This window comes from Octopus sinensis, linkage group LG5 (assembly GCF_006345805.1).
Source record: "Octopus sinensis linkage group LG5, ASM634580v1, whole genome shotgun sequence".
NCBI lineage: Eukaryota > Metazoa > Mollusca > Cephalopoda > Octopoda > Octopodidae > Octopus > Octopus sinensis.
In genome coordinates this window covers 119,356,833-119,384,141 of record NC_043001.1, presented here as the reverse complement: position 1 = coordinate 119,384,141, position 27,309 = coordinate 119,356,833, and the positions used below count along the sequence as shown (strand labels likewise).

At 35.6% G+C, this 27,309-nt stretch overlaps 1 protein-coding gene across 3 annotated transcripts in view; it reads right to left on the bottom strand.

Moving 5' to 3' along the window:
* The window catches only part of LOC115212371, a 653,437-nt gene that overhangs the window by 316,443 nt on the left and 309,685 nt on the right, over positions 1-27,309 (bottom strand). For 2 of the 3 annotated variants that reach the window (XR_004999178.1, XR_004999177.1), the window contains exon 2: positions 16,677-16,754. The gene's annotated coding sequence lies outside the window, so the exon portion shown is untranslated. Of the gene's footprint in view, positions 1-16,676; positions 16,761-27,309 lie in introns of those variants that run through there. The other variant, XM_036503022.1, reaches the window with a different exon arrangement.

Below are 27,309 nucleotides of genomic sequence, written 5' to 3'. Positions count from 1 at the left end.
TGTATATATATATATATATATATACGTAATTAGGATAAGGTCTTTATTTAATGATTTATCAGTGGTCAACATTCATTCATTTAACGTTCGGTATGTTGGCACTAATGATCGGAAAGAGTTTTTAATATCTCAAACCATGAAATCGATAGAAATGGTACCATCCAAATTATTTTATAAATCCTCGCTGTCTATTTTCCTCGCTTACAATCTTGTGTAGTGGAGTAATAATCTAAGTGGTTCCTAGACCATTTGGGGTCAATTTCTAGCTGGTGTTGTAATCATTTAACACCCTTATTATATATATATATATTATATATATATATATATATATATATATATATATATATATATATATCACGTCAGGACGCCATGATACATCGTTAGCTATTACACGCATTTTTTCTCGCCTTGTTTTTTTCTGTGTATCTTTCTGTCGAAGAGCGTTGGCTCGAAACGTAAAAGGCTTTTTCTATTTCTATTCTGAGCGCTATACTAAAACATTTGTTTGTTTGTACTCCACCTGCCTTCGTCTTTTGTTTATTTTCGTAAACTTTCCCTTTATATATATATATTATATATATATTATATATATATATATATATATATATACACACACACACCTATATACAACACGTGTGTGTTTGTGTGTGTCTATATATATGAAGATTCTTACCTCGTAACTGAATTTCACGTTCAAATGATCAACTTAGGGGAGGAGTGTGGCAATATAGAAGTATAAATATGAAGAAACACATCGAAATGGCTAGTCAGACTGAGATTTGATTAGTTGTTGAGAAAGAAAATATGTTGGAAATCGTATAATATGTGATACTTTTTATTTACTCACGTGATCGTTTTATGTCTTCAGTATCATATGTATAAAACACAACTAAACAAGATGATGATTCTGTTAATGATGTTCTTGTTTAATGAATAAATTAATTCTTTCTCTATTTATATGACTATTTTTCGTTGTATGGTCATTGTTTAGGAAATAAACTATTTTAGTTTATTGTTAGAAATAAATTCTGAATATATAGCGATAGTTGTGTCTGCAAATTCACTAATTCCGTCTTTCACTATTGATTTCAAACGATTGTAATTAAATATTTTACTTCTACGCATGACAAAGATAACACTTCCTGGAAACATTAATGTGTAGGAAAGCGCATGTTCTGTAATGGGCCGACACATTCTATAACTATGGATATTAGAATCAGGTGAACACCCGATATAATGGGAGGAAGGCGTAATACGGTATCTTTCTCTGAACCTAAAGGAATACTTATGCTGCGAAAATCTTTTGTTAAAGGGATTGTCAGTAAGCTCTTCGTCTTTCTGTATAAGATACTTGCAGTTTTTTTGTTTTTATTTTATTTCATTTCATTTTATTTTATTAAGAAAATAATATTCTTAATTCCTTTTGCAGTCTGCTACTGTATTGCCTCTCTTACAGTGGGTGATATTTTTATGCAGACTTTAACGTCAGAATTTAACTATTAAAGTTCCATACCACATAATGCACAATTTCGCCTATAGACTTAATCATTATTAGTCAAACGTTTACACTGTTTATGACACGTATATATTAGCTACGAATTCACTTTAATTTTATATCGCTATATGAATATTACTTCCACAATAAACAGAGTTTATCTTCGGAGGGCATTCTACAAGTATGAACGTACCGCCTATTAATATTTCGCCATCTTTCTTAGCTTTACAACACGAGGAGGAATATGTTGTAATTGCCCCTTGCTGTAAATGTATGGGGGACCAACAAAAGCTTTTCAGACATTTACTGTTGTGAAGTTTGCAACTTTTACTGTGGCAGCCCAATTTATAAGTTATGTTAGCTACACGCAGCGTGTTGTCAGTTTATATGCTTATAGTGTATGTATACGTATATATGTGCGTAATTGTGGGGATGTGTATGTGTGCGTGTGTGTGTGTATGTGTGCTTTTTGGATTTCTCGCTATGAGAAAAATAACTGGTTTCTAACCTGGAAGCAAGACTCCCTCAGTGGAATTTAGTCTTTATATGTAAGCAAGTATGAATGCACGCATCTATGCATTAGTGAATGTACGTAAATATGCATGCATGCATACATATATATGTATGCAAACATGTATGCATGTACACATGTATATATACATGTTTACGTGCACATGCACATAGGAATATACGCCACTGCACATGTAGATCTTATTATATGCCAAACTTATCGAATGCTTTACATATTTTGACATTACGTCTCATAGCTTGTAGCAGCAATCTTTTAATTAGGTGTGTTCTTTCTGGCTTTGTGAAACCCAGCTCCTTAAGATTGTTACTAAGGCAGTGAGTCACGTAGCCAGGAGCCATAAAAATTATTGGTAGAAATCTGAAACATTAACTGCAGATTTCTCGTCAGTTCAGCAAAAGCGTTTTCGGTTTTACTGGTGTTGAACATTACGTTGAAATATTTGTATATTTAGAAATAGCGATTTGAGATTTTAATAAGCCGACAGAAGTACAAACCGAACACTGCTACTAAAGAAGAAATGTTTCACTGTATTCTAGCTACAATATATTAGCCATGAATAACATGGTGTTGCGTGCAAATAAACAATCATACATTGAACTAAAATGATTTGTTACAACATGCTTGCATAATATTCAATACTTCATATCATGTGAACATGTTTTCCATTCGAAGTTGTATAGATTGTATGACATTAGCTTTCCGTAGAGGTTATAATTCATCGACTGAAATTTCATTTGAAAGCATTTTTTTTTCTTTTTTCCGATATTTTATCGTGTCAAACGTTCGAGCGGACAAGATGGTGCACGATCAGCTCATTTTGTGTGTGCTTTAATTCGGGACATTTAGTTTGTATCTCTAGAAGTGTTCGAATTGTCATGAGCAACACAATTTAATGAAATTACTGAGAGGAAAACTAATATCAGACTGGTTATTACAGGAAAACCATAGCTAATCCCATAAAATAAAGGAAAAATAAATAGCATCCCCCCCCTCAAAAAATCCCCCATAAACTTATAATCAGTATCCAATAACCTGTCTATCAACAATATATGTAAACTCTTGACATCTATACTTTACAACAGGTGGCTTGCTCATCTGGAAGTTGATATCTTAGTAGAGAAAGAACGAGAAAGGAGAGAACAGAAAAGATATCGAAAATCTAAGTATTGCATGGATATATTTCCGAAAACACTACGACAACGAACGACACTCCTCTTCGTTGGATTTATAGCGCATAAATAATGCTGCTCTCTGAATCTATGATAGTAAAGACGGTATCAATTAAAAAATATTGGTTTTAAATTTTGGCACAAGGCCCGCAAGCTCGTGGTGGGCGTAAGTCGATTACATCGAACCCCCAGTGCTTAACTGGTATTTATTTTATCGACCACGGAAGAATGAAATGCAAAGTCGACTTCGGCGGAATTCCAAATAAAAAAAATATTTATAACACTGCAAGATAAAGAGAGAATAAAAATTAGCTCTACCCCAAAAGAGAGGACCAAGTTTTATGGAAATTGCTTCTTCCTGCTACATTTCTGCTTACCTTTAGTTCCATCGATAAACTTACTGAATCAAACTACTGTGTGATTGCAAGAATATTGTATAAAAGTCATTAAAGTAGCTCGAGCCAGCACGACACAATCATCCCGGTTGCTTGCTCAGCATGAAATAGCTACCAAGTCTCATTTGAAGATAAAATCCCTGCCATAAAAAAGATGGTCGCACTAGATAATGTTTTAAAATAAAATGTGATCACGGCTTGAAGACATTTAACCGTAGGTCTCTTCGCTGAAGGCGGCATGTGACAGACCACAAGAATAAAAATTATTTTCATTATAGCGATGATTTAAAAGTATATATAAGAAAAAATAGACCATTGAAGAAGCCACGAGAAGTTTGTGCATAGATTTAACAATAATATCAAAGTCAATATTGGATAAAATGAACCTAATCCGTTCTAAAAGGGAATAAAATTATCAACGCTAAAGAAGCATTAGACTTTAAAATCAGAGAAATTTTAGGGAGCGGCAACCAACCACGTGGCTAGGAGTGGATAAAACTGAGAAGGTACGACTCAAAAAGCTATGGACAAGATTAGAATATATTTTAGATCAATACAAATTTTTAACATTAACACAAATCTGCAACTTTGTAGGAGAGGGTAGAGTCGACTGTCTGAAAACTAATACTCGACTGGAGCTTAATTTTATGATCTCAAAAGGAAGTAAAGCAAAGCGGACGTAGGTGGAATACAAGGCACTTTGTCTGATTCCCTAAGGATTTGCCAGTCCACTCACTCGAATACTAGACTAAAATAACTAATCAAACTCAATACCAAAATTAAATTATAGATATAAATATAGTAGACATCACATTCATCAATATATACATCGCTTCCACAATGTTTACTAAATATAGCTGGGGTTACATCATACAAATGATTTCATGCGATAGGTGATTACCACCGAATAAAAATTTTAAGAACAACATCAAAATTAAATTCCTTAATTTCAATTTCAAACTTCTAAACCTACCAAATATTTTGAAGAAATGATTATCTTCCTAATATTAACTGTCCGCTACGGAACACAACGTGTTTGTAAAACAGTTGTAAAAGAGTCCACAGAGGACAGATAGGACGACCAGAAAAAAAATTCACCCCATGAATTTCTCTTCTATCATTCATAAGCTACTATCTATCTATCTATCTATCTATCTATCTATCTACCTATCTATCTATCTGTTTGTCTATCCGTCTATCTGTCTGTCTGTCGGTCTATCGATTAATTTCTCTCATACATGCATACATACATACATACATACATACATACATGCATACATGCATACATACATACATTATTATTATTATTATGGCTGCCCCCTCGCTATCGAGTATGGCCATTGCACGAAGCTTAACTGTTACTGTGATCGAATGTGACTTTTTAGACCATCTAAAGATCTACAATGTCTTGTACAGAATTGACAACCAATACCTTTACCGGTAATAGCCGGCTGTAGTTGTAACTGGGCTTCATGTACCTTTGCATGTCGTTTAAGTCCTCCTGCCGAATTACACCCTCTTCCACATGCCCGACAGATATGATTAGTATGGTGTGTTACACCACCACCGGTGGCCAGGTTGCCACTCATCTGTCTCGCTTTATGACTACGAAGATGACTCTTTAGTCCAGCTTTACTGAGGCAGGGTCTTGCACAGACATTGCATGTCAGCATCAAAGGAAGACCCTTCCCATCTGGAAGTGTAACAGCGATGCTCTTCCTGACATCCCTCCTTACTTTCTCATGTGTAACTCGAGATTTCTCAAAAGTGGCTGTCCCCTCGTGCACAATTCTTCCCCACCTGCTACAATCAATAGCTATGCCTTCCCATGTGTCAGGAGAGATGCAAGCATCTCTTAAGGCTGTCTTCAGCAAGTCCTTATACCTCTTTTTTGTTTATGTGGAGGTCGTTTTCCTTTGGCTAACTCTCCATAAAAGAGTTGTTTTGGTATATATATATATATATATATATATACGACGGACCTCTTTCAGCTTCCATCTACCAAATTCACTCAGAAGGATTTTGGTCTTCTATAGTAGAAGACACTTGCCCAAGGTGCCACTGTGTCCCAAAGGGTAGAGACGATATAACTTTTTACCGTAGAAATTGGGATTCCACTTTCATCGAATCTAGTTGTGTGTATTGATGATCAGAGCGAAACCTTTCGAAAAATACAGGATGAATTTATTAAGGCAAAAATATTTTCATTTCTAACTTCGAGGACAATAACCGAATTATTTAACTCTTACCGAGATCTGACTTCATATGTTGGTTTTTAAGCTGAAAGAAAACAGCCAAAAGATCGAACAATCGGAGGAGCTCTTTATCAACTTAACATATATTATAAATATCATAAATCTATTCAGGTTTGGTATGTTTAGAATAAAACAACTTGTATTTGCCGACTCTCAGTAAACATGTTAATATCAATCATCCACTTGAGTAGGAAATGTATTAGAAAACTCATACGCGCCCAGGCACACACAAACAACAAGCATACACATGTACACATGCATGTAGGCAAACGTGTATTGATTTGTGTGTTGGGGGTGTGATATAATCCATACATACGACAATTTAACAATTATTTAATCGATCATTGCTCAAACAATCTATTTGAATAAATACGCATATAAACATGCTTCATAGAACACAAACTCCTGGCCTTCACGTATGTCATCTGACACACGCAGACACACGCACAAAACACGCGCGCACGTACATATAGGTGAACAAATATTTCGCAATTTTAATGAGAGTTATTTGATTATGTAAACAAATTAGCGACAACGCTCAATAAGAATGATAAATATCAAGCTTAGAGCTATTAATTAGCTAAAACAGAAAGACATTCAAAACCATCATCTAGTTATATCGAAATGGAATTTCTACTGTCCATACAACTGTCTCGAGACAACGATGTTGTCTCAGTGAGTCAACAGAACATGCAGTACGTACGTACACACGCGCGCGCGCGCACACTGTCGTCTATATGTGTGTGTATTTGTGTATGTGTGTATGTGTGTATGTGTGTGTGTATCCCTATCACCACTTGACATCCGGTGTTGGTGTGTTTACGCCCCCCCCGTAACCTAGCGGCTCCGCAAAAGAAACCGATAGAAATAAGTACTAGGTTTGAAAAATAAGTCTTGGGGGTCGATTCGCTTGATTAAAAACCTTCAAGGCGGTGCTCCAGCATGGCCACAGTCAACTGACTGACGCGCTCGCGCACGCACACGCACACAAACACACAGTCGTATATATGTGTGTGTATGTGTGTGTATTTGTGTACGTGTGTATGTGTGTGCGTATTCCCATCACCGCTTGACAACCGGTGTTGGTGTGTTTACGCCCCCCGTAACCTAGCGGTTCCGCAAAAGAAACCGATAGAATAAGTACTAGGTTTGAAGAATAAGTCTTGGGGGTCGATTCGCTTGATTAAAAACCTTCAAGGTGGTGCTCCAGCTTGCCGCAGTCAACAGACTGAAACAAGTGAAAGGATAAAAGAATATACATACATATACACATACATTATACAACACCTCTCTTGTCGACTCTATGTCACGTTCGGAGCCTCGATTTAAAAGCATAGTAACATTCAGAATACCTATTTCTTTATTGCTCACAAGGGGCTAAACACAGAAGGGACAAACAAGGACAGACAAAGGGATTAAGTCAATTATATCGACCCCAGTGCGTAACTGGTACTTATTTAATCGACCCTGAAAGGATAAAAGGCAAAGTCGACCTCGGCGGAATTTGAACTCAGAACGTAGCGACAGACGAAATACTGCCGAGCATTTCGCCCGGCGTGCTAACCATTCTGCCAGCTCGCCGAACACCGTCGCGAATCATACCATTACCCGTCATCATCATATTGTTGTTAATTTGTACGAACAGTTTTTTTGTGAATATCCTAAAGTGTTGGCAGAATGTCCAGCATGTGAAACCGGTCATGTCTTGTTATATACACTTATTACTTAACCCTCTCTTTCTCTCCCCTGCCCACTCTCATAAATATGTGTGTGTGTGTGTTTATGCTCACACATCATCCATCCTTTTATAGCCAAACACACACACACACATACATACATTCATACGCTGCTCTTGTTTTCTATATTTTCCTCGAGTATGTTTTACCATCTTTTATAGTAAAGCTTGAGTCTCTCAGTAGAAAACAAATCTGTTGGACTCAGGTTTCTGTATTAAGGTTCTTATCTAGTTTTGCGGTTTTCTCATATCACATTCGGCCTTGCCTGTTAGTGACGATAGTTTGCTATAGAACAATTTACCAATGTCTTAGAATTTTAAATGTGCTTCTCTTTTGAATACATTCAGTAAGTCCGTCATTTTCATTACTGTTTGTTCCCAACTTTTGGTACCTCATCCAGTGTTTTATTTCTTTCATATTTTCTTAGTTTCTTTTATCAGTTTATTATTTACTAGATGCATTTTTTAAACCTATGCTAAACAGCTTATGATATGTAGTTCACCGTTAAGGCAGCGAGCTGCGTTAAGTGCTTAGTAGCATTCTGTCAGTAGCTATGTTCTGATTTCAAATTCCCTCGAGCTCAACTTTACCTTTCATCTTTTCGAAGTTGCTAAAATAAGTACCAGCTAAGCACTGGTGTCGATTTAATCGACTTACACCGTTCCGGAAAGCTGTTGGCCTTGTATGTCAAATTGTTGTGTACACATTGTCATCATACGAAGCAAAAGTTTCTCTCCTGCGCGTACGCAACAGCGATTTGCGTTCGAAACTGTCGGAACATATTAAGAATAAATATGCATGTCATCTCTTGTTTTCTAATAATTTTCTTGTAACAGAAGGTCTGTACTCGTCTATGTCCACAGTAAATATAATCTTTGCGTGTCTCCTCTAAGTACTACCATTACTCTCTTTGTTTTCCAATCTTGCTGATTCACTTAGCTTCCAAGGAAATTTTTGCAACTGCAACTGATTACTAGAACGGCTTGGATATTGATAGATATTAGTTTATCGTAGCATATCTTTGATGATATTCCTTCTTAACACATTTTCCCTGTGATACGTGTACTGGGTCTATTATATTATTTCCTTAGAGCTTGTCAAACCGATCTCGGTCTTTTCCTTTTATCCCCCTTTCCTTCACTGACATAATAATATTACCGATTCATTTCATTTCCTTCTCTTCAATGGAGCATTGTCACAGTTCTCCAAACCGAATTTTAAGCTAATTTCCAGTTAAATCCAAGCATTCTATGCACGTAATTATGCATATCTTCTCTTCTTCTTCTTCTTCTTCTTCTTCTTCTTATTATTATTATTATTATTATTATTATTATTATTATTATTAATATTATTATTATTATTATAATTATTATTATTATTATTATTATTATTATTATTATTATTATTATTATTATTATTATTCAGTAGTTTTATTTTTATAGCGTGCTTTCACTTCACTACCGAGCGCAGCTCTGTGTGCCTTGGGTATGTGCTGTGATTTGTTGTGATGCTCTGATGGTTATTGTATGGAAAGTGTTCTGCGTAGGATGTGTGCAGTGCCTTCTTCTTCTTCTTTGTGTTTATTAGGTGGTATGATTTCTTGTTTGTATTTGTCAGCTTCCTTAAATACTGAGAACAGTTTTTTGTTTTGCTGCTATCTGGATCAGTTTTCCTTCCTTCTGAAGTAGGTATTTTTGCAGTCCTATGGTGGTTATTTTATAGTAGTTTTCCAGCTGTATAAGGCCTCTACCACCTTCTATACGTTGTATATATAGTCTTTCTATGTCAGATTTTGGGTGATGCATCCTAGATCCTGTCAGTATTTTTCTTGTTTTCCTATCTATTTTGGACAGTTCATTTCGTGTCCAGTTAAGGATATTGTAGCTGTAACTTATAACTGGGACAGCTAAAGTGTTGATACCTATTATCTTGTTTTTAGCATTGAGCTCTGTTTTTAGTATTGATCCAACTCGTCTATAATATTCTTTTTTTATTTTCTCTTTCATTTGTGTGTGTTGTGTCTTATCTAGTTCATGGATTCCTAAGTATTTGTAAGTTTGGCTTTGGTCTAATTCTTTTATTTCATTGGTTTTATCTAGTGTGATGTTGTTACTCTTAACTAGTTTTCGTCTTTTCATGGTTACTTTGGCGCATTTTTCTAATCCAAATTTCATATCTATTTGTTTGGTAAATCCATGAACTGTCTTTAATAGTGTTTCCAGCTGTTTGTCATTTGCAGCGTATAGTTTTAGGTCATCCATATATAAAAGGTGGTTGATCGTTTTGCCGTAACATTTATATCCGCATCCAGTTCTATTTAGCATATCAGATAGGGGTGACAGTGCCAAGCAGAAAAGGAGTGGAGAGACCGTGTCTCCCTGGAATATTCCTCTTCTAATGGGGATGTCTTTGGTTTTCATGAGTCCCTCTTTTGTTTGGAGGTGTAGGACTGTTTGCCATTTATTCATAGAGTGCTCTATGAATTTTATGATTGTTGGTGCTACTTTGTTAATGGCTATTTTTTATTATTATTATTATTATTATTATTATTATTATTATTATTCAGTAGTTTTATTTTTATAGTGTGCTTTCACTTCACTACCGAGCGCAGCTCTGTGTGCCTTGGGTATGTGCTGTGATTTGTTGTGATGCTATGATGGTTATTTTATGGAAAGTGTTCTGCGTAGGATGTGTGCAGTGCCTAGTAGTGCAATTTTCTGCATGTTATATGTGTTTGTAAGTTAGCTAGTTTATTAGGGTTCATTGCTGTATCCAAGTCTATATTTATGTTATTTTCCTTCCATATTTTATATGTATGTGTTGTTGTATTTTCATTCTTTGGGTAGAGCACTGCTGTAAAGTGAGCTTGTAGGATAGAAATGTATTCCTCACGTGTCCATTTATGTCTTTTGGGTTTTATTTGCGGGACATGAGGAACAACGTCCGGCCCATTATTTTGACGGTCATCATTTTCGTAGGGTACCGGTCCGTTCATTTCTGTTGTCACATTGTTTTGCACATGTAGTTTTTCGTACATTTTGTGTTGTAAGTTTAAAGTTTGTACTTCCCGATTGTTATTCTTGGTTTGAATAATATCGGTGTTATTTAATTTCTTCGTAGTTTTTTTGTACATGGTGTTTGGGGTCGGGGATGATCTGGTGTTGATAGATCGTAATGTTCCACGCATGTTTACATGTGTTGTGTTAGAGGTGGAGATGATATCGAGTTAAAATACATCATTTCGTTTCGAAAATAGTAATAAATTTCAATGAGTATTACTTACTCGGATATAGTTCAATCCTTTGTCAGTAAATTTTTGGCTCCATACGATGTCTTTGTTTTCGATGTTTGTGGATAGGTTTCGGAGCGCTGTTTTATCGTTCTCACATCTTAAACGTCCCCGATTATTATTATTATTATTATTATTATTATTATTATTATTATTATTATTATTATTATTATTATTAGTATTGTGTGACAGAGTAGAGTATACCATCAAAGTGACACTGGGGTAAAATATACGAAACGCAGTATACCCATCTTGACTACTCGTCTGATAAAGGTACTCCAGACACACGCATCACAGCCATATGTGCGCGACATCGTGATCTCATAATCAAGATAAACAGCGCATAACCTTGAAGGTGGAGCCCAGTTAGAATTTTCTTCAGGTCGAGTAGCCCACCCCACTCAAATGGTCCTTGAATAAGGATTGTTTAAGGATGTTGAATGAAATACCCATGTGTTCAGATGTAAATTATTCAAACTCCAAAGAATTTCTCTTAATACATGGCTGTGATGCCTCCCCATTTCTTCTGTTCGTTGTCAGTGATAAACACATCGTCAGCCACCAAGGGACATGCTCAAGTGGTTAAGGTCCAGCCACCAAGGGTCATGCTCAAGTAGTTAAGGTCAAACAACTGACAAGCAAATCTGTCGTATTGAGCAGAATATTTGCTGGGATTTTTCTGAGACATGGTTCTCCTGGGGATATTGTCTAGTTATTTCTGACATCCCTTTTTTTTTATCATACCTATTTCTTTACTACCCACAAGGGGCTAAACACAGAGGAGACACACAAGGACAGACAGACGGATTAAGTCGATTATATCGACCCCAGTGTGTAACTGGTACCTAATTTATCGATCCCGAAAGGATGAAAGGCAAAGACCTAGGGCTCCTACAATAACAGAAACAGTTCTTGTTTTAAGATACCACAGGTTTTGTATTTAAATTTCCATGTCCTTATATTTGTCAAATTCTTTTACAGATATATTTTTATGAGTGGAACCCCTTACATCTATTAGGCTACAAGTATTTTCTTCTCTGTCTTTCATAATTATGTCTAGTCGATTCACCTGGATTGGTGATGACATTTTTACCTTTAGCCACTGACTCAGGATGATGTTCATACCAGGAAGCAGAAGTGCCGATTTTGTAGTGTTTACATATTTTTAAATATAATAATGTCCTGTCCCATCGTGGCGATTTTTGCATTCCATTGGACATCCCGAAACAAGATGGTCTTTTGATGCGTCAAATGAGTCGCAGAATTTTAATTTAGGGTCAGAGCTGTTTTGAAGAACGTTAACCTGGTAGTTTTTGGTAAGCAAGATTTTATCTAGTGCCGCCGATATGAAACCTTAAACCTCTGCTTTCAGTCCTGAACTTCAGAGTTGTTGCTTGGTCTACATCTGCATTTCGACTTTGTCGGATATACAGGGGCTTCTGGTTCCACTGCTCTTCAATTTGTTTCTGCTCGTTCTTTTTGGTAGTCCACTTGATCCGTTTTGTTTGTTTGGTGGCAGTGGTCTCAGGTTTTTCATCTAATTCAGGGTTAATGCCAAGTTCCCTTGCCAATAGAATGTGGCTTTTTGCTGCTTTCATGTTTGCGCACAAGGCGCAGCAGCTAGTCCTCTGTACTAGATAAGTGCCTGCTCTGCTATTGCGGAAGTCTGCTTTTGGGTGGTGCATGTTCTTTAATGTGAATAATTTTCTTGTCTTCCTCTCCAGGCGTTGGAGCTCCATAGGATTCCACTTAATGATGTTAAAAGTGTATTAGGCTACTGGGAGTACCAAGGTGTTAATGGCTTCGATGTGATTTTCCCAATTACGTTCAGTTTTCAGTGTCTTGTCTATTCCCAGGTATTCATAACGTTCTTGTGGGTCAAGTTCCTTGCTGGTAGCGTTGGTATCTAATTTAATGAAAGCTGTTTGTCTGAGCTCGCTACTTACATAAGTTGCTTTAGCACACTTATCGAGGACAAAATACATTCCGATGTCATTGCTAAACTCTTTAACAGTTGTTAGCAGCCTAACTAGTTTTTAGTCATTTCTAGCAAACAGCTTCAGATCGTCCATATAAAACAAATGGTTATTATTATTATTATCATTATATTATTATTATTATATTATATTATTATTATTATTATATTATTATTATTATTATTATTATTATTATTATTATTATTATTATTATTATTATTATTAATTATTATTATTATTATTATTATTATTATTATTATTATTATTATTATTACTATTATTATTACTATTATTATACACAGTGCTTTTCATCGTGCAAGTTTGAATGACTGAAACAATGGTGTGTTTCTAATTTGGCGTTACACTCCATTATTTGGAATGGTTCAGAGGAGTTAATCGGTTTTGGATCAGCTTTTATATCATCATCATCATCATCATCATCATCATCATTATTATTATTATTATTATTATTATTATTATTATTATTATTATTATTATTATTATTTTGACTTTGCCTTGAAGCATTTATCTGTCTAATCTCGTTATTTGAAAAAATACGCTTTATTCTGTATGTTGAGCATTTTAAAATTCTTTTTTTCTTTTTATTATTATATTTTCACTGCTGCTCTAAATGCATAGTATAGCGTCGATCTAAATCTGTTGATGTCTGTCTGATGTAGCTATAAATATTATTGGTGGCCCAGAGACCTAAAATGTTTTCATAAATGTCTGTCAGAATTATTTTATCCATCACGAAATCATTCAATTTTAGAGTTCTGTGTTATTTTACGTAAAATCCTTTCACCGTACTTTTAGAGAAAATGCAATTGATTTTTCAGCTTGAAATGGAGACTTTATAGGTTGTATGCATGCTAATATGGTATACTTATAAAATCTATTTTACAACAAACACATGCATACACACACACACTTATGCTCTCTTTCTCTTTCTCTCTCTCTCTCTCTTTGTCTCTCACATACACGCATACACACGTACCCGCACACACATACGTGTGTAGGTCTAATAGATGGAGTTTTGGCCTTGCAATACTGTTGTATGTTTTCATGATTATGAAATTACGTGACAGAGTAGCATACGTTTGTAATTTGAGCACAAAAGTTATTAATATGCATTATATAATTCTACATGCAAGATAAATTTATGATCGAAGAGAGAACTCAATATTTTAGGTAAACTTACTGGGCTATTTTACCTCACGTTACTTAGTGTCCCACTGTGAATCAATCTCCAGGCAATCAGCCATGAATGAAGCTATCTATCTATCTATCTATCTATCTATCTATCTATCTATCTATCTATCTATCTATCTATCTATCTATCTATCTATCTATCTGTCTGTCTATCGATCTATCTATCTATCTATCTATCTATCTATCTATCTATCTATCTATCTATCTATCTATCTATCTATCTGTTTGTCTATCTGTCTGTCTGTCGCTCTATCGATTAATTTCTCTCTGTGTATATGTGTGTGTGGGGGCTGGTTGGTTGGGTTTTGTGAGAGACACAGAGTGATAGAAGAAGGAAAGGGAGAGAGAGAGAGAGAGAAAGAGAGAGAGTTTGACTATTCAAATATGACGATATAAGGGCTCACTCTGTCGCTACACTGAAGGAGTCTTCAACACATTAATATATGAAAGATGAATGTGTAGATGGCAACCGTCGTGCATTTCCATGTAGACACACACGCTGGCGAACACACAATCACACACATACAATAACTTTGGGTAAGTTTTATTTATGACAAAGGTGGAAGGATATAAGGAATTCAATGCATGTTAACTGTAAATTAAGAATTTTGTGTAGATTAACACAGTTGATCCATCAGCGATGATACTGAGCTGGGGTTAAGCAACAATAACCAGAAGCAGAAGCAGTAACAGCAACAAGAGGAATTAATTTGGATCTAAAATTATCTGAACGATATTTGTATGTCAGTTGACTGAGGATCGTTTATTGAATGGGAAGCAATTACGTCGTGAAAGAATTTTTACACCAATTAAAAACAAACACACAACATGCTGCTATATAAACTTTTGTTGTTGCTACAGTTGCTGTTCCTCACGAAATACACCAAATAACCGAAAGCAAATAAACAGTCAAGATCCCTCACAAAACTACTCACTAGCGCTAACCTACCCTTCACAAACGCCACACAAACAGTCAAAAGCATTCACCCGCTCTAATCGCGGGATTTGCACCAACCTCATTGAAGACAAAGAATATGAATTTAAACCTGGATAGATGTTTACAATAAAAAGAAACATTTTATCTGTTCGTCAAAAACTTTAATATATGCTATTAACTGTAAAGGATGTAATAGATCAAACAAGACGATCTCTGAGAAATAAATTAACTGTTCATCGTGAACAAATACAAGAACCCAGTATTAGACAGATGCCATTCAGTGGACATAAACATATATGAAAAACATAAGTCTCCCAAATTCTCAGACTTTTCACTTTACCTTTGTTCAGTCAATACCGCTGACTAAGCACGGATGAAAACAGAGAATATATTTATGCAAAAATACAAACCAAGATTGAATAAACTTTAAACAAAGTACATTCACCAACAACTATTCACACACAAACTCATAGTGTCACTCAACACGTTGAATTTTTACAGCTAGCAACCTACACTTTTGGTCACAATCATAACATTTCCCGTATGACACTAACGCAGAAATTTGGCAGAGAAAATTTTGTGCCCGCGCACATAGATACATAAGAATCTTGAGCCACTGGGTTACATAGAAACAACTACAATTCACTCTACCAATTCATAGTTTGAGACTGTCACTGGACACATTAACTAAACTGTTTTAGCTTTAGTTTTCGGTGCAAAAAATATTCTTACATAATATTAACGCACGGACCTAGCGGGTAACTTACAAAACTTTCCAAATTTAATCATGTGATCATCTTCTACCACACGTTATAGATTAAATACAGAGAGCATTTATTGGGAGTGTCACTTTAACTTATGGCGCCAAACATATCAATTACTGTTAAAACACGAACGTAGCGGGCGAACTTTCGAAAATTTCTAAACCTTATAAATATGATCATCCTTATCTCATCAAATCCTATCCAAAACAGATTACTAATTTGGGTCACATTCTCGCCAAAAAACAAAAGAATTTTTGAATCCACTCAGAAGTAAAACAGTTGCGGCATAGTTCCATGTCTTTCTATTCCAACTTTTGAAAATGAAAGAAATCTGTGAGACAGGTTGTCTTTAAAAATTTTTAAATCCCCAAAAATCTAAGCGAATTCTGGTGCATTTTCAGCTTCTCCTTTCTATATTTCTACCCGTGTGGAATAAAAATAACTTTGTTTTATACATACGTACATAAATTCACGCACACGCACACATACACACACTCACATTCATATATATATGCATGTGTGTGTGTATATATATACATATATGCCTATATACTCATGCACACATGTATGGCAGGTGAGTGTTCTCGCGTGCGTTTGTACGTATATGTGCATGAATATAAAAACAAACATGTATATATAATACATATATATATGCATACGTATGTATAAGTGTGTGTGTGTGTGTGTGTGATACTGTTCGTGCTTTCCATACATTACTGTAAAAATCTATTTTAACATCTAACTTGGTCTTCGTCCGCACGACATGTGATTATGCATGTCGCATAAACGTTTGAATTAATTGTTTCAATAGCTAACGTTTGTGACATACGCAAGAAGAAATATATATATATATATATATATATATATATATATATTCGCTATTTCAATAACAAAAAAAAACTCTGAATTTACTCACAATTTAAGGGGTGGACTTTTCTCTTTGGCCTAGAGTTGCTTATCCTTTGTATTTCCACGTTGTTTTCCAGCAGCCGATCTACAAAGAATATATAAATACATTCATATATAAATGTGTTAAATAAACCTAAAAATTACAATGCTTAAAATATTATTGAAAATATAAGGTATAAATTATATAAAAGTAACTAACAATCAAAAAGCAAAGCTTGATATTATATTTTAGTAAAAATGTCGATGATAGAAACATAGCGAATATATACTTTAGAATTTGTAGTTTTACGTTTGTATTTTTTGGTGCTTTTTTATCTTAAGCAATGCCTCATTTTGATACAAAGGTTATATTATAGATTTCGACATTTAATCAATATGTTATATGTATGTGTGTATGTATGTATGTATGTATGTATGTATGTATGTATGTATGTATGTATGTATGTATGTATGTATGTATGTATGTATGCATGTATATATATACATATATATATATATATGTGTGTATGTATGCATGCATTTATGTATATATACATACACATATATATGTGTGTGTGTGTGTGTATTCAAATATATATATATAATATATCTGAATATATGTATGCGTGTGTGAATATATACATACATACATACATACATACATATATATATATACGCCACATACACACGCACACACACATATATATATATACATATATTCGTACACATGTATAAATATACATATAAAGATACACATAAATACACACCTATACATATATACATGCATATGGATAAATATATAAATACAGATTCCAGCATGCACACATAAATATATCTGTACATATACATATACATACATACACACACATATATATTATATATATATATATATATATATATATATATATATATATATATATATATATATATATATATATATACATATGCCATACTAATACAATTGTTCGTTTGTTTTCCACCTGCCTTCGTCTTTTGTTTATTTTCATAAAGCTTCCCGTTACATATATATATATATATATACATACACGCACACATATATATACATACGTACATATACGTATGTATGTATATATATGCACATATATATATGCACATATATATATATATATATATATATATATATATTTATATATACATATATATATATATATACGTATGTATGTATATATATGCACATATAGATCACATGCACATACATCCTACACACATAAATTTACACACACACATGCACATACCCAATCAAAACAGTAGACGACAGCCGTCATAATTTATGTGTGTGTGTGTATGGATGTGTTGCGTGCATGTGTGTGCGTGGTTGTGTCTGTGTAATTCTGTATAAACACAGTTATAAACTCACATGCTACACATCACAAACAGTGCACAAAAGCAGATCATTCCCATAGACACAGTCTAGACAACATTGTTGCACGCACACACACAAAACAGCCATATTTATAAAACACATACTTAGTTGTTTTGTTTCTTACAGATAAGAAATTCGATGACATTTTGATGGGGAAGATGTAGAGAGAAGATGAGATTTTGCAGGGAGAAGGCGAGAGCTTTCTTAAAAGGTTTTTATAGGAAAAGCTGGAAAACCACAACAGCTGTTTTAATATGTTAACGTTGTTGTGGTTGATGTTGTTGTAGGTGTTGTTGTTGTTGTTGTTGTTGTTGTTGTTGTTGTTGTTGATGATGGTGGTAGTGGTGGTGGTCTTGATGTTGGTATCGTTACCGTTGCTAGCTCTGTTACTGCTACATGTGGTTTCGCTACTGCTGCTGCTGCTGCTGCTGTTGGCGTTGTTGTTGTTGCTGTTGTTGTTATTGATGTTGCTGCTGTTGTTGCTGTTGTTTAAAACAGATTTATGTGATGGAGATAGATAGAATATTGAAGTGTGACAACCTTGATATATTATAGCAGTCATTTTTTATTTCATCTTGTTTTTGTGGTGTTTGCAATTCCTTGAAAAGTCGAGTGTATTGTAGCATATGTAGTGGATGGATGCAGTGTATAGAATATATTGAAGTGTATATACGTAACGCAGCATAGTGTAATGTAGAGCACGTATGATATTGAAATGTAGCATATTTCATACTATATGGTTTAGTGTGTATAACATGATTGCATAATAGTATTACCCAAAGTAGTATCTAGTGTATGTTGCGCACTCTACTGAATCTAATATAATGTAGTGTATTGTACAGAATGCAAGATTCTGTAGTGAATGTAATCTGTTGTAGATTAAATAATGCCTTGGTGTATATATATATACATATATACATACATAAATACATATATGTATATATATATATATATATATATATATATATAGAGAGAGAGAGAGAGAGAGAGAGAGAGAGAGAGTAATATGTATGTAATGGAATAAGGCAATAGAATCGTTAGAACGCTGGGCAAAATGCTTAGTTTCTGAGTTCAAATTTCGCCGAGGTTGACTTTACCCTTTATCATTTCGGGGTCGATAAAGCAAGTACTAGTTGAGCACTGGCCAAAATTTGAAACCAATCTGCATATGATGGATTATAGTGTATTCAAGATCATTCATGTTATGGAATGAAGTGTAGTGGAGCATGCGTAATTGCTTTGTAATGTATGTTGTACATTGTGATCTAAGTAATTTTTTTCTACTTTCGGCACAAGGCCTCAAATTTTGGTGGGGTGGACTGGGGAATTACATCGACACCAGTTCTTGACTGGCACATAATTTATTGACTCCCACGAAAGAGTGAAAGCAAAGTGAACCTCAGTAGAATTTGAACTCTGCAGGCAAAGCCGGAAGAAATGTTGCTAAGCATTTTCTCCGATATGCTAATGATGCTGCCAGCTCCCCGCCTTTTGGTCTATGTAATTTAAAGTATGAATGTCTGTTTAAGAAGTCACTTTGGAATTATATGGTAGCACGTTGGATCTCACAACTTGGCATTTGAGGGAAATATTTCTCTACCATAGCTTTGGGGTTGCCCAAAGCTTTAGTTCGCATAACTTGCGCAGGATCTTTTCGAGTGGACAATAGCAAAAATTCAGGTGACCGGAGTTCTCTCATATTACATGGTCACATTGATTTTTGCCTAAGGAACACTCAGTCACATATACTATAATATAAGCTAAAATCTTTCACGACGAGGCTCAAGAATAAAGTCTACATGTGAGAAATAAACATAATTTAAGTATAATAAAACTATATTTAAAAGTTCGATAAATTCAAACATCAAAATAGGAGGAAAATTTATAAAACGCAGAATTTCCATGGATCTCGCAAGATCCACCCACCACACGCTATAGACTGGTGGTTGCACGGGCGCGAAAGCTACGTTGTTATTCTCATTCCGTAAAATGTGTCTTTTAACGGGTGGAGAGCTGAACCATCCTGGGGGTACAGAGTATTCGCAATCTAGACTAGGTTTTGAATGCTTACTACACCATAGTGGGTTACACCATGGTTCCTCTGCTTTGTGGCAGAAGTATGAGGAAAGAGTGAAAGTTGTGGTGAAAGAGTATAGCGGGGTTCAGCTCCCCCCACCCACTGGAGCCTCGTGGAGCTTAGGTGTTTTGGCTCCATAAACACTTACAATGCCCGGTCTGGGAATCGAAACCGCGTTCTTACGACCTCGAGACCGCTGCCCCTCACCACTCGGCCATTGAGCCTCCACTGGCAGTTGCTGTATGCGCCATCGTCGTTGTTGTTGTTGTTTAGCATTTTGAGCAGTATTGACTGACCAGATTCATGGCGAAGTCGATTCAGGTTTGACTGTTTTATATATTTTTCCTGTATCATTTTTCTTGTCCAATGTACCCTACCCATTGTATGAGGGTAGGGTATTATCTAATTGGGTTTTTAGCAGATATTTCTAGCAGGTCGAGCAACCACATAGAGGCTGATGAATTGTTGGAGCTGTTGTTGTTATAATTATTGTTGTTGTTGCAGTTACTATTGTTGTTATTTTTGTTGTTTCTGCCCCTCCTTCTCCTGCAACTGTATATTACAATATTATCAATCAATTGTTGATTTCAATCCAAACAAGCCACTAACGTGATCAAACGTTTGCAACATAAAGTTGCAGTCTATAAAATTATTGATCGTCTCCATAACAAAGCTAACATCTCTGGTTATAAAGTCTGGCAAATCACGCCATGAGTAGCTCTAAGATTTCTAGACACCTTTAGCCTTCAATCTTCTCATATCTTTGTTATTTTGTTTCTGCTTGTCTTTGCCTTTTTGTTTTTCCCTACTGTCTCTTCAGGTAGGGCTATACTAGCACACAAAAGCGTGTACACACAGACACACACACAAACACACAGACACAGAGGATTACAAACACAGACATACACATGGAAACTAGTACCAGCACACACATATAGAAGCGCAAGCATTCGTTCAACTACGTAAACACGACCAATAGATATACTCCCACACAGTATACACATGCACAGTTACTCTCACTGAAAAGCACAATAATACACTTGTACATCTTTGGATCTCGAAGTTAACATCGAAGTGGAATATAGCTCTGGATATGTGTTGTGTATGTATGTGTACACGTACATACATATATCTGCATATATATATATATATATATATATATATATATATATATATATATATATATATATATATATAGATAGATAGATATAGATAGATAGATAGATATATAGATAGATAGATAGATGATAGATAGATAGATAGATAGATAGATAGATAGATATAGATAGATAGATAGATAGATAGATAGATAGATAGATAGATAGATATGCTTACATATATTCTTTTATTCTTTTACTTGCTTCAGTAATTTGACTGCAGCCATGCTAGAGCACCGTCTTTAGTCGAACAAATCGTCCTCGGGACTTTTTCCTTGTAAGCCTAGTACTTATTCTATCGGTCTCTTCTGCCGAACCGCTAAGTTACGGGGACGTAAACACACCAATGTTGGTTGTCAAGCGATGGCGTGAGGACAAATACAGACACACAAATACACACACACACACACACGCACACACACGCACGCATACACACACACACACACACACACACCACACACATATATATATATATAATATATATATATATATATATATATATATTATATATATATATATAAATATACGACAGGCCTCTTTCAGTTTCCGTTTACCAAATCCACTCACAAGGCTTTGGTCGGCCCGAGGCTATAGTAGGAGACACTTGCCCAAGGTGCCACGCAGTGGGAGTGAACCAGGAACCATGTGATTGAGACGCAAACTTCTTACACCCCCCCCCACACACACACACACGGCGTATATATAAACACATGCTTAGATATACACACAAGTGTGTGTGTGTAGGCACACACACATTCAAAGCTATATTCAATTCCTTGTTAATTCCGAGTTTGTGCGTATTTCTGTTTTGGTGTTGCTTCATGTTGAAATTAGTTCCCCTTCACTATATGACATGAATTATATTTTCTAGAATCAAAAATATATTAATTTGTTTCGAATGATAAATTTAAGCACAATTATTTACATATTTTAGTAAAATTATTTTTCATTGAAATACCCTCCCTAATTTACAACATTTTCTAATCGAAATCATTGATAGAAGAGTGAGGTGCTCATATTAATGTTATGTTGTATCCACAGCTAACAAGAACATTTCTTTCGCCGTACCTTACCCAATTATCAAAGAGATAGTATTATACAAACAGCCGACATTTGTAAACAGCTGGCTCACTGATTTACAAACGACTGAGTATTTTGAACGCAGTCGTCGTAAGTTATTCTGTGATGTATACCCGAGCGACTCGAATATTTACATTTGAATCTAAAATTATAAATATATTAAGAATAGATATGAATATTATCGTCTCGGATCTTACTTTATACGCTACAAATAACGATTTACTATCGGTTGGTAGATGTAGGCTCTGATCAGCAAACAGTTTTGTTCGCTGAAATTGAAAACAAATCTAGTGAGTCTTGTAAGACTCAAATGTTCGGGTGTCTCTGGCTGACGAAACACGTGTCGAAGCCTCGGTGCCCCAGAATCTCTTGCCACAATGATCCGAGTGTGTTATGTACACACACACAGTTGTCATAAAAGACAGAAGCGTTCTCCTGTGACGCACAGAAAAGCGACTAGCATATTTGCGCCTGAATCTGCTAAGAATAAATATGATATGCAAATAGTCGGTATAAGTATTTTGTTAGTTGAAAATAAAAATACACGCGTGACTATGTAATAAGTTTGCTTCCCAACTACATGGTTTCAGGTTCAGTCCTATAACGCGGCACATTGGGCAAGTTTCTTCTACTATGACCACGGGCCAACCAAAGCCTTGTGAGTGAATTTGGTAGATATGTGTGCGCGTGTATCTGTTTTTCTATGTGCATAGGTTCCTCCCCCCACCATCGGTGTTGGTGTGTTTATGTCCCCGTAATTTAGCGATTCGGCAAAGAAACCGATAGAATAAGTACCGCACTGATGCTGTACTAGGCAGTGGCTCTCGTGGCTTCTCATCTTAAATGATTGGAAGTGTTATCATGTACATTGTTTTGTCTTGGTATAAAAGATGGTCTACAGCAAATATTTTGCTCAATACCACAAATTGGCTTGTCAGTTGTTTAACCTTAACCAGTTGAGCATGTCCCTTAGTGGCTGGCGATATGTGCATCTCTGATCACGAGCAAAAGTAGTGGGGTAGCATCATAGCCATGTGTTGAGAGGGATTCTTTTGGGTTTGAATGATTCACCTCTGGAAACATGGGTGTTTCGTTGGACATCCCTAAACAAACCTTATTCAGGAACCTTTTGAGCGGGATGGGTTACTCGACCAGAAGAAAATTCTAACTGGGCCCCACCTGCAAGGTCATGTGCTGTTTGTCTTGATATGAGATCACCATGTCGCGCTCATATGGTTGTGATGCATGTGCCTAGTGTACCCTTATCAGACGGGTAGTCATGATGGGTATACTTGACCACGTATATTTTTACCCCAGTGTCACTTTGATGGCATGCACTGCTCTCTCACTCAATAATAATAATAATAATGATAAATACTGGGGTCGATTCATTTGACTAAAATTCTTCAAGGTGATGCTCCAGCATGGCTACAATGTAATGTCTGAAACAAGGGATAAAAGATATGAAGTTTTCAAGTTGTCCATTAGAAACAGGTGAACACTTCGGTACACAGTTCCAGGCTGGAGTGTTCAATTGTATTGGGATCTCTTTCTATTGGATCCAGCTGCAGCTCTGACTGCATGATGCTTCTTTTTATGTAACACAAATTCATCAGTCATATGTTGACACCATCAAGTAAATAGTTCGTTTGACTAAAAGGGAATCCATTCCCCAAACGACTGCCAATCTCCTGTACAACGCCATGCTGACGTTACCGCGTTTCCTTTTATAGGCCATGTGATAAAGTAGCTTTCTAATGTTCATCTCAATTGAATTGTAGTCTTTCGTTCTTCATCATTCATATATAGTGTTTGTTATAATTAATTATAGAAGAATAAAAAAACAACCAAAAAGAATAGCATCCAAGTTATAAATCACGAAATAGTGTCTACATACATGAGAACACACAAACATATATACATACGCATATACATACACACAGAATATACATATGCAAAGAAAATATATGTATATATGTGTATATATATATGTACATTCCATGCGAACATCAAGGGATTTCGCAAGTCCGTGACAATTTGACAACCAATTTAACAAACGATCTTATAAAGTTCGACAGAAAACGATGAAATAATGTTGATGATGATGAGTGAGATGTAAGGGAGAAGGACAAGGAGATTGATAATTATAGCATTACTATTGTTGTTGTTGTTGTTGTTGTTGTTATTAGTTTATTACTAAAGTGTATTGATGCTGTAACCGGTTTAATTATGTTCCCTATCGGATCGAAAGTCGTGATCTGGGATAAGAAGTATTCTTGACTCTCCTATTAAAGTTTTCCGTCTTTATTCTGTTAATATTTCTTATTACTTTGCACCGTCCACTTCCCATATAATACTTGCGGAACCAGGCAAACAGTTTTTTTTTTTGACCTTGCACCTTCTACTCCCAAAGTTGACTCTCAAATTATTCGTTACAGATACAAATATCAGGATGATAACCTTGTTACCCCTTCATTTCATTATTTGATTATTTTATACAAGTTGGTAAATACTGGTATTTTTGTGTTTTTCTCTTTTGCTTTTATTTTCTTTCTCCTGTCTTTCAATTTTGGTAGCAAATATGCGCCACACCAATTACAAGACATAATGTCTTCTTCTCAGAGGCTACAATTTCCGGCATATTGTGCTCCATTCTCGTTTCGGTTTGTATAGAAAATTGCCAGAACAAATTCGTTTTCAAAGGCTTTCATTTCTTTTCTCACATAATGGACATCGTTTTTTTCCGTGCGTTGAAAAATAAACCGCCAGAAAAACATCGAATTTCATTACATCTGCATCCATTTCGAGCTAGCGATGAGTATTCTGATAGAATGAGGAGGGGGTAACGTTTCATTTGTCTTTATCATCGTGAACAGTCCTCTTTATCTCTCATATCCTAGATCCAATTTATATTGAGGGCTTATCCATGTCTTAAGTTGCTAATATCATTTCCTTGGTCTTTTTCTTCAAATTGCACTTTGGCTCAACAGGTTATTATCATCGTCGCCGTCGTCGTCATCATCATCATTATCATCATCACCGTCATCATAATAATCAACATTAACACCATCGTAATTATTGTTATTATTATCAACATCACCAACACCATCAACATAAGTATCATAAGCATCATAAGCATTCATCGCTGTCATCGTCACCATCATAAATATCACCATCATCATCATCAACAACAACAACAACAATATCAACTAGAGCAGTAATGTAGCAAATAAATTAAAACGCTTTTCAATTAGATTTCTTGATAAGAAATTCAATTATAAATTCATAAAATGAAATGAGGTCTTCAATTAGAAACATCACTCTCATACTCTCTTTACCGCTTATGTTCCTAATAATTAGTTAGATGGTAGAAGAGAGGAGAAATTCTAGGCTAGAGGGAGACGAAGTTTGAACTACAGAAAAATTTTTAAATGTGTGGCAAAACATTTAGGAAATTAGATTCATAATTTATTACATTTCGTTTATATAACTGGAGGAAATGCATTAAACAGTATAGAAAGCTAGAATAATCCGGCTTGCCCAAAAGGCAGGGCAGTTTCGATACTGTGTGTGTGTGTGTGTGTGTGTGTGTGTGTGTGTTGTGGCGGTATGTGTGAGTGTAATATGTATCGATTATCTATCTATCTATGTATCTATCTATCTATCTATCTATCTATGTATCTATCTATATATATATATATATATATATATATATATATATATATATATATATCGTGACGTATTTTTGCCATTTCAATATGGCTAACCCCTAAGGGTGGATGCTACTGTAGTTTTTAGCCCCAGGAGGACACACTCCTCCAGCTGGCCATAGACACACTTTATGTGTCCTGTCAGTATTTGCAAAGGGAAGTCATCCTTCCCGTCTTCAACTTATGATACACACGGACTCGAGTTTCGAGGTATTGACCTCTCGTCAGCGTGTGACAATCATAGTTGTCGCCGAGAATTGGTTAGCCATATTGAAATGGCAAAAATACGTCACGATGTGTTACCGCTACTGTATATAACTCACTTTGATATTTATCATTGTTTGATTTCACTTTTTCAATATCAGCGACAGTGGGCGCTGGAAAAAGTATAAGTATTTGTGAAGGAAATCTAATTCTCGGCGACAACTATGATTGTCACACGCTGACGAGAGGTCAATACCTCGAAACTCGAGTCCGTGTGTATCATAAGTTGAAGACGGGAAGGATGACTTCCCTTTGCAAATACTGACAGGACACAGAAAATGTGTCTATGGCCAGCTGGAGGAGTGTGTCCTCCTGGGGCTAAAAACTACAGTAGCATCCACCCTTAGGGGTTAGCCATATTGAAATGGCAAAAATACGTCACGATGTGTTACCGCTACTGTATATAACTCACTTTGATATTTATCATTGTTATATATATATCGTTCTATCTTCCTACATATCGATTTATATACGTACATACACACACGCATATTATACATTTGAGTGTGCGTGTGTGTGTGCATGTGCGTAGATAAATAGGTAGATAAGAGAGAGACAGACAGAGAGCACATAAATATACAAATGTAAATAAGAAGCTTGCTTTGAAACCACCTGGTTTCCGGTTCAGCTTCACAGCGCTGAAACGTGGGCAAGTGTTTCTGTTATAGCCTCGGGCCGACGCACGTGAGAATCTGGTTGACGACAACGTTGAGGATACTCAGTCGTATGTGTGTGTTCGTGTGAGTGTTTATCTTTGTCACCGCCCGCCGTCACTTGGCAAGTAGTGCTGGTTTGCTTATGTCTCTGCAACTTAGCGCTTCGTCAACCTAAGCCAATGAAAATTACTGACAGATTTTTAAAAAAATAAATACCGTTTTGGCTAAATCCTTCAAAGTAGTGCCATATCATAATTGAAGTCCAATGACTAACCCAAGTACAAGAATGCGGAAGCATTTGTTCACTAGCAGAGTTTAATGTTCGCATAATTG